Source organism: Gobius niger, assembly GCF_951799975.1.
Source record: "Gobius niger genome assembly, chromosome: 17".
NCBI classification, from domain to species: domain Eukaryota; kingdom Metazoa; phylum Chordata; class Actinopteri; order Gobiiformes; family Gobiidae; genus Gobius; species Gobius niger.
In genome coordinates, this window is record NC_136868.1 from 5,454,607 (window position 1) to 5,462,866 (window position 8,260).

Consider the following 8,260-nt stretch of genomic DNA (forward strand, 5'->3'; position numbering starts at 1 on the left):
GCTTCACTGAATGGTGCATCTGGTTTGTCGATCCAGTTTTCAGGCCAGGATCCTCAGAATTGAAGAAGCTTCTTTGACAAATTTTTTCAATTTCAGAAAATCCAGTCCAGATGATTCATTTTGTAGAACTTTTGCAGCAATGGAAAATTCAGCAATTCTTGTGATAGAAATTCTAGTCACATTGAACCAAAATTCATTTCTGGTGTTTGTGGTGATATTTATGGTAATACCGGAAACAACCTACCCCACTGAATTAAGTCGTTAATAACTAATTTCACAAATGAATGAGTCAAGGTAAAATTCTGGAGAAGCGGAGGAGTCTATGGGAACTGGGAGCGTCTGCAATTTGTCACATGCGTCATCAAAACGACACAAGTAGATTTATGACTGTGACGAGTGTGGCAGGACCGTCTGCCATCGCCGCTGTTTGATGTCAAATGCTGTTTAATGATTCAATTTTTCCACATTTGGGTCTCGTCTCACAGAGAGTCCTCAGAGCTTCTGAAACAAGAGCTCCAAAACAGATAGAATTGAAATGAAGAGATGTCATTTCAAACGGTATATTTTATTTATTACTTTATATTTGTTGTTGTTGTTGAATATACTGAATAACGATTGAAATGATTATGAATTACTCAAACTACTATACTTTAAACACAGCAACCTGTCTGAGTGGAAAAAACAGTGTCATCATCATGGTTTTCCTTTTTCACAAACGTGTCATGTTTTCTTGCCCGAGAATTTAAATGTGACTTTAAAGGAGCACAGTTTTTGCATTTGGAGATATGTTCTCACCTGAGCTTAGTACCTGTCTGGTCTCTGTGCCCGTGGAAGAGCTTAGTAGCTTCCAACTTCACCCCTGTTTGCAGCTATAGGAATACATTGGGAGAGGCTAAATGCTAGCAACATCTTTGGTTATTTGTGTGACTGAGGGAACTCACAAAGACCAGACAGGTACGCATCAACTCGTCTAAGCTCAGGTAAGAACATATCTCAGTATGGAAAAACTGTGGCCTGTTCCTTTTTTCCATTCATTCATTCATCTTCTTCCACTTGTCCGTTGCCGGGTCGTGGGGGCAGCTGTTGGAGCTGCCCAAATCACATTGCACCAGCCCCCTTATGGCTCCTCCTGGAGGTGGTGGGTCCACGAAGGACGGCCTCACGATTCAAACCGGGCCTGTTGGTCTCTCATAAGGGGCTTCTGAAACCGCTCTTTGTCTGGCCCATCACCTAGGACCTGTTTGCCTTGGGAGATCCTACCAGGGACACGAAGCCCCCGACAACAGAGCTCCAGGATCATTCGGGCGCTCAAACCCCTCCACCCCGTTAAGGTGGCGGTTCCAGGAGGGGAGGCCTGTTCCTTTAAAATCAATTTCAAATCAGCATAATTATCTATTTTCAAACATATCAATGAAATGTAATTTGCTGTAAGTTTGTGTGATTGGTAGATATGATTGTGGCCTTGGTGTTTTATGTATTTTTGTACTTTAATACCGGTAATACATTCAAATTAAATTATAAATAACATTCTTGGTACAAATGAATGACTCCACTTACTTAGTAAGTAGTGCCGTTTCCCACATGAGGCCTGTGTGTTTCCATGTTAGTGATGACATCTACAGATCTGTGGACAAACCGGTCGAGCAGGAACTTCTTTAGATACAGTCAAAACAAGAGCGGTCGTAACACGCAGAGAGAGAGAGAGAGAGAGAGGGAGGGAGGGAGGGAGAGAGGGAGGGAGGGAGAGAGGGAGGGAGGGAGAGAGAGAGAGAGAGGGAGAGAGGGAGGGAGAGAGAGGGAGAGAGAGAGAGGGGAGAGAGAGAGAGAGAGAGAGGGAGGGAGAGAGAGGGAGAGAGAGAGAGACAGAGAGAGGGAGGGAGGGAGAGGGAGAGAGAGAGAGGGAGAGAGAGAGAGGGAGAGAGAGGGAGAGAGAGAGAGGGAGAGAGAGAGAGGGAGGGAGGGAGACAGAGAGAGAGGGAGGGAGAGAGAGAGACAGAGAGAGAGAGGGAGGGAGCGAGGGAGAGAGACAGAGAGAGAGGAGGGAGAGAGAGAGAGAGACAGAGAGAGAGGGAGGGAGCGAGGGAGAGAGACAGGAGAGAGAGGGAGGGAGGGGAGAGAGACAGAGAGAGAGAGAGGGAGAGAGAGAGAGAGACAGAGAGAGAGGGAGGGAGCGAGGGGGAGAGAGCGAGAGACAGAGAGGGAGGGAGGAGTCGGGGAAAATGAGTGATTTTACCTGGAATGACTCTGACACGCCTTCTGAATCAAACATACAATCAGGGCTTTCTTCTCAATTTCCAAGGAACTGGAGTCACTTCATGGGCCAGGTGCCAACAGGAACTCTCAGTCCCTGAAGTGTCTTATTTAAAAATAGAAGATGTGTCACAAGGTCATTAGTTGTATCCATAAACTGCAGCACTTGTTATCGTGGGGTGACAGCAGTAAGAGGCAGCCGTCAAGCCTGCAAAACTGAAACAATTATACATCAACCCAAATTCATTATATAATAGATCCTAATATTATTGAAAAAATACTCATCATATTATTTTCTCTATGATTTATAACGCTATATTGTCATCCAGATCAGATTGTGTTTGCCCTTTGTTGCCAAGAGCGGAGATTCCTTCCTGCAGACATGGAAAACATTAGCCGAATACAGCAACCCTTCAGCCAATCAGATGCCTGGGTTTACGCGGTCACATGTCCACAAGGCCCTGGCCCGAGGTGACGTAACCCATCTCATTGGACGAAGCTGCTGTCAATCAATCACACAGCGAGAGCAGCAAGAGCAGCTACCTGCCACGAGCACCTCAACACAATCGAGTCAATGACAAATAAAGCACTGACTTAAATTGTTCCGTCACAGTCTGGACTAAACCATCTCCATTTAGCATCTTTATAAATGACCCCCAGAAACAAATTATGTGCAATGAAAATTAAAAACGATATTAGATTGAAAAATAAATAAAGTAAAAGAGCATAAGTAGTATTTTTTACTGCGGGAAATGTAAATGAGTAAATTATTGAACAATCGGCTGTGAAAAGTCTGTCTATAAACCAGTGTTAATTTCGTCGACTAAAATTGGACTAAAACTAAATGAAAAGTTGTTCATGAGACTAAAACTATGACTAAAATGTCCAGATATTTTAGTCGACTAAAATAAGACTAAAAAAAAATGAAAGGGAGAGACTAAAATCATCCAAACTTGTATTGACCGTCTGAAAAAGCCTCAGATCAAAATTCTCTGCCAAAGGATCAGCTCTGAGCTTTTGTTCATGTGGAGCAGCTCCATGAAGCAGAGGAACAAGATTAAATATGATCATAATGAATATTATCAATGCAAAGTCGACTAAATTCGTCTTAAATTTAGTTGACTAAATTTACTTGCAATTTTAGTCGACTAAAACTAGACTAAAATTGAAGATATTTTTTTGACTAAAACTAGACTAAAATCAAATTACATTTTCATCAAAAGACTAAGACTAAAACTAAATTAAAACATGTTGTCAAAATATACTCTATGTACAACTTTGGTATGTTGAAGAAAATGCCTTGTACTTGTGTCAGTATTTGGTATTGGCAAGTACTCAAATCAAAGTATGTACTTGATGTTATGTGATGTTATTACAGAGCTGTATGTGACAGTGTCGGTATAGGTGTTATATAGTCAGGTGTTGTTGCCCGTTTGAGGCATTGTCTGTGCAGAGTAAAAGTTTAGTTAAAGTAGAGCTGCTCCATTATTGAAGAAATAATAATCACGATTATTTTTGCCATAATTGAAATCACGATTATTTGTTGCCTTTAAAAAAAAAGTCTATCTTTATTTATTAATTAATCAAAACACTACACTACACTTTATGTTTTCTGGACAGTCATAAAAGTACAAATGATTTCAGGTGTGCCTTGATTAAAGAGAGGTCTCTGTTTCACACCTGCCCCCTGCTGGCCAGCCCTCACACCTGCGCAAGTAAACTGAGCAGCGCGGCCTGATGACATCATCACACAGCGCCGTTTGTTTTTATGTCAGACACAAGCATGAGCCATGGCACGTGAAAAGCGAAGGGAAAATAATCCCAGCGGCCTGAAATAACGCAAGTGTGCTTTGAAAAAAAAAAAAATTGCCAAAGGGAAAAAAAAAAAAAAAATGAACAAAATGTTGAAAAAAAAATTAAAATAAAAAAATTGAAAAAAAAAAAGATAATCGATTTTTTGCGATTATGCTAATTTTGTAATTGTTTACTGTTGTATTCGAAATCGTAATTGAATTTCGATTAATTGCACAGCCCTAGTTTAAAGCTTGGTGCTCTTTTCTGCACGTCTCCACAGGTCGACCCAGGGCAGGACGGGGGCAGGGAAAGGCCGCCCTTAGACACAGCTGCTGTCGAGATTATTCATTAAAGATCGGATTATAACTGATAATCTTTCAACACCCTTAACCGATGATAGAGCTGTAGCTGTTCATATCATCGTGTTTTCTGGTGTTGAAGACATGAAGCTCCTCTTATTGGAATAATGAACAGCACTCTTTTGAAAGTCATGTGAAATTGGCGGACTGATCCACCTTTACAGGCGTACGGCTCGGCGAGAGGTTTTGTTTGGGGGAAAAAATGTGTAGCTTTTGAAGTTTGAAATTGGTAAGAAAATCTTTGTGAAGAAAAAGTTATTTTGGAAACAGAAAAAGAGAGAAGTTTATCATAGTGAATGTTCATTTTCAACCATGAATGTTATAAAGAACTAGCATGTTTTGATCAGTCCCTTCCCGTCTCGCAACAACCTCCTTTGTACCAGGTTTTAGGAGCTTACAGAACAGATTTGAGTGTCCCGTCACAGTGTAGTGGGGTGAGCTTAACGCACTCATGCACAGCCAATCAGTGTAGACCAGGTCCCATACAAAGGGGGTCTTTTGCGTGCGTTGACCTCTCCCACGTGTCCGGAAGAAGCAACTATGTGGTTAGCCCAGTGGTTCTCAACCTGGGGGTCGGGACACCCAAGGGGGTCGCGAGACAAATTGGAGGGGTCATCAGATCATGTAGATAAAATATACAGTTTTATTAGCATATAATCTAGTGTTTTATTGTAGCATGTGTGTGCTATTTTACCAGAGGGCCATTATTTCTTCGTAGTTTGATGAATTTTACTTCAGCCATTTGTTGTTTTGTTTCTTTGTTTTTTAAGAATTATGTAGACTAATGTGCCTATTTCTCATGGTATGACCAGGGCGGGGGGTCACAAACCCGTTTAACTGTTATAATAGGGGTCGTGGCTCCAAAGGGTTGAGAACCACTGGGTTAGCCGACTGCTCAGCTCTGAATCTCTGTGAAAGCGTCAAGCTCCAGTGATGTGCATCTGTGGTATTATAGGCTGCCGGTGTGTGCACGACTCCGGTTAGGACTTGCCCTTGTTCAACACTCGTACAGCTGTCAAAGCCCGGTAGGCGCTCATGTAAACGGTTTACCTTTTTTATTTATCGTAAGTTGCAGCTAACCTGTTTTGTAGAGGCCAGCGCTGGCACCGGACCCCCTCTTCATACCTTCCCCTTCTCCTTCATGCAGTCAGTGACGGACTCAGGTGTTTGGCCTTTACGGGGGTGGGTTTGGCCTAAAAACTCCGGACTCTTGTTCAAAGGCTTCAACGAACAAACTGGTTGAACGGTTAATGTCTGCGCACATGTATTTGTGGACTGCCCGTCATGGACTTCTTTTAATATTGATCAGAACACAATGAATTAATCAAATGGCTCATCCATAAAATTCCACATTGAATAAATGAAATCAGTACGAACCTGTGTTTGCCTTAACCTCTTAACTCCCGCCTGAACTGAGAGCATTTTCTCCAGTTCAGGCCAGTGTAGCGCCTCATTTGAAAGCTAAGATCTACATAACTCATGTAAATGGATATTTTTCCTCACGTCATCAGATTTTTTTTTCCATCATTTTTTGGGGGGTATTCAACTCATTTGTGTAACTTTTTTGGTATTTTTTGTCTTTTTTTTTTCACTTTTTGTCACATTTTTGTCATTTTTGGTGACATTTTTTCGTGACATTTTTGGCACTTTTTCATAACTTTTTGTCATTTTTTTTTATTTTTTGGTCATTTTTTTTCTAATTTTTTGGTCAAATTTTTTGTCACATTTTTGTCATTTATTGTCAAATTTTTCGGCACTTTTTCATCATTGTTTTCATCTCAGTTTTGGCGCTATTTTCACACCTTTTTTCCAGAAGCTTTTGGACTGGGGTAAAGCCAAACTGGAGAAAATGTGCTCGGTTCAGGTGGGAGTTAAGGGGTTGAGTTATACTGTGGACGATACTGTTTCCTGCTTTACATGCAGGATGGTGTTCTGGCAACAAATAGGTTAATGTATTAAGCAAACTAAAACATGCAGGAGTGCTGCTTGGATATACTGGTTCTTTCAAAAAAAAAAAAATCTAACTTTGGTGCTCTTCAGTGCAGGGATCAGCATTAGACTTAAAAAAGATACAAAACTGAGGCACTCAAAGAAAGGTGTTGGTAAAAGGCCTTTATTGCAGCATGGCCATCGTCCCCTACAACGGCTGAAACACGTGGGCAATGTTTTAATCTAATGGCCATGCTGCAATAAAGGCCTTTTACCAATACTTTTCTTTAAGTGCCTCAGTTTTGTATCTTTTTTAAGGTTAATTTATTAACCAGGTAATTGTTATTATTTTAAAGAGGGGGTATTATGCTTTTTTCAATCACATAGCACCAGTCTATATCACACTACAATGATGACGAAACCTTCTGTTGGTCTGTAAATGCAGTAAATTAGAATAACTGCCTTGTATAAAATGTCTCTCTCAAAATGGCTGTAGTGAATGTCTTGAAATAGGCCTCTGTCTCTTTAAGAACCTCCGACCCTTTCCGACACGCCCCCTCCACACGCTGTCTGTGGCATCAGTGGGGAGGGGGTTCTGCTGAGGAGCAGTGGTTGGTTACTCGGCTGGTGACGAAAGCTCGGAGGCGTCTCCAGGAGGTGGGGGCGTTCCTAGGAGGACTCAGGCAAACCTATCCCTAAAATGGCCGCCATCAGAGTTTTTACAGATTACTCAAAAATACGTGAATGTGCCAAGGCAACACTTCAGGCGTGTTTTTAATGAGGGAATGACAGAATATCCATCCATCCATCCATTTTCTTCCGCTTTATCCGGGGCCGGGTCGCGGGGGCAGCAGTCTCAGCAGAGATGCCCAAACTTCCCGATCCACACACACCTCCTCCAGCTGTTCTGGGGGGACCCCGAGGCGACACCAGGCCAGCTCGGAGACATAGTCCCACCACCGTGTCCTGGGTCTTCCACGAGGCCTTGTCCCACTAGGACATGCCTGGAACACCTCCCGCGGGAGGCGACCAGGAGGAATGACAGAATAACATGATGTAAAGCTTGAATGACAGAATAACATGATGTAAAGCTTGAAAAAGTCGATTTTGCATGATACCCCCCTTTAATGCTGCCCTGGGTGATCGCAAATCGGTCTACTCTTTACTCTTGGTATAGTGTAAATACACCGCTTAAAAGTTTGGAGTCACCCAGGCCAGTTCTACAGTTTCTCTCATCAGCACAACAGTTTTCAGCAGTGCTAGCATAATTGCATATTTTCTAATCATCAATTACATCAATAAGCTAACACAACGTACCATCTGCACACCTGTAGGTATTCCATTAAAAATCACCCGTTTCCAGCAAGAATAGGCATTCACGACATTAACAACGTCTCGACTGTATTTCTGATGAATTTAATGTTATCCTCAATGAAAAAATCTGTGCTTTTCTGTCAAAAATAAGTTTGACCCCAAACTTTTGAGCGGTAGTGTATATATATATATATTTAAATAAATTCCAATATTATGCTCTCGTTTTTTGCTCATGTTTGCTCACTCTGATGATTTTTTACATTTTTACTATCTAAATGTTTACAGTTTTAGTGCAATGAGCACAGAATACATTTTTTGAACCTTCGACTTCTGTGAATTTTATTTTTCTGACCTTTTGACTTCAACTTTGAGAACCCATTGGGCGGGGCCGCCTGTGGCTGGAGGTCACCGTGGCTCAGGTAAAGTGGTTGTAAATGAAGCTCAGGCTAAACGTTTGAACAATGAAGTGTCACAGTTATTGGACGCATAAATCTCTCTTGTCATTGTTGGATCTGGGGACATTAAAATCTTGCTGTCACAGGCATGTGTTTATGCATCTCTTATCGTGAACTGATGACCGGCCAAATGTTTAACAACGTCTTATAAGGCGTGGG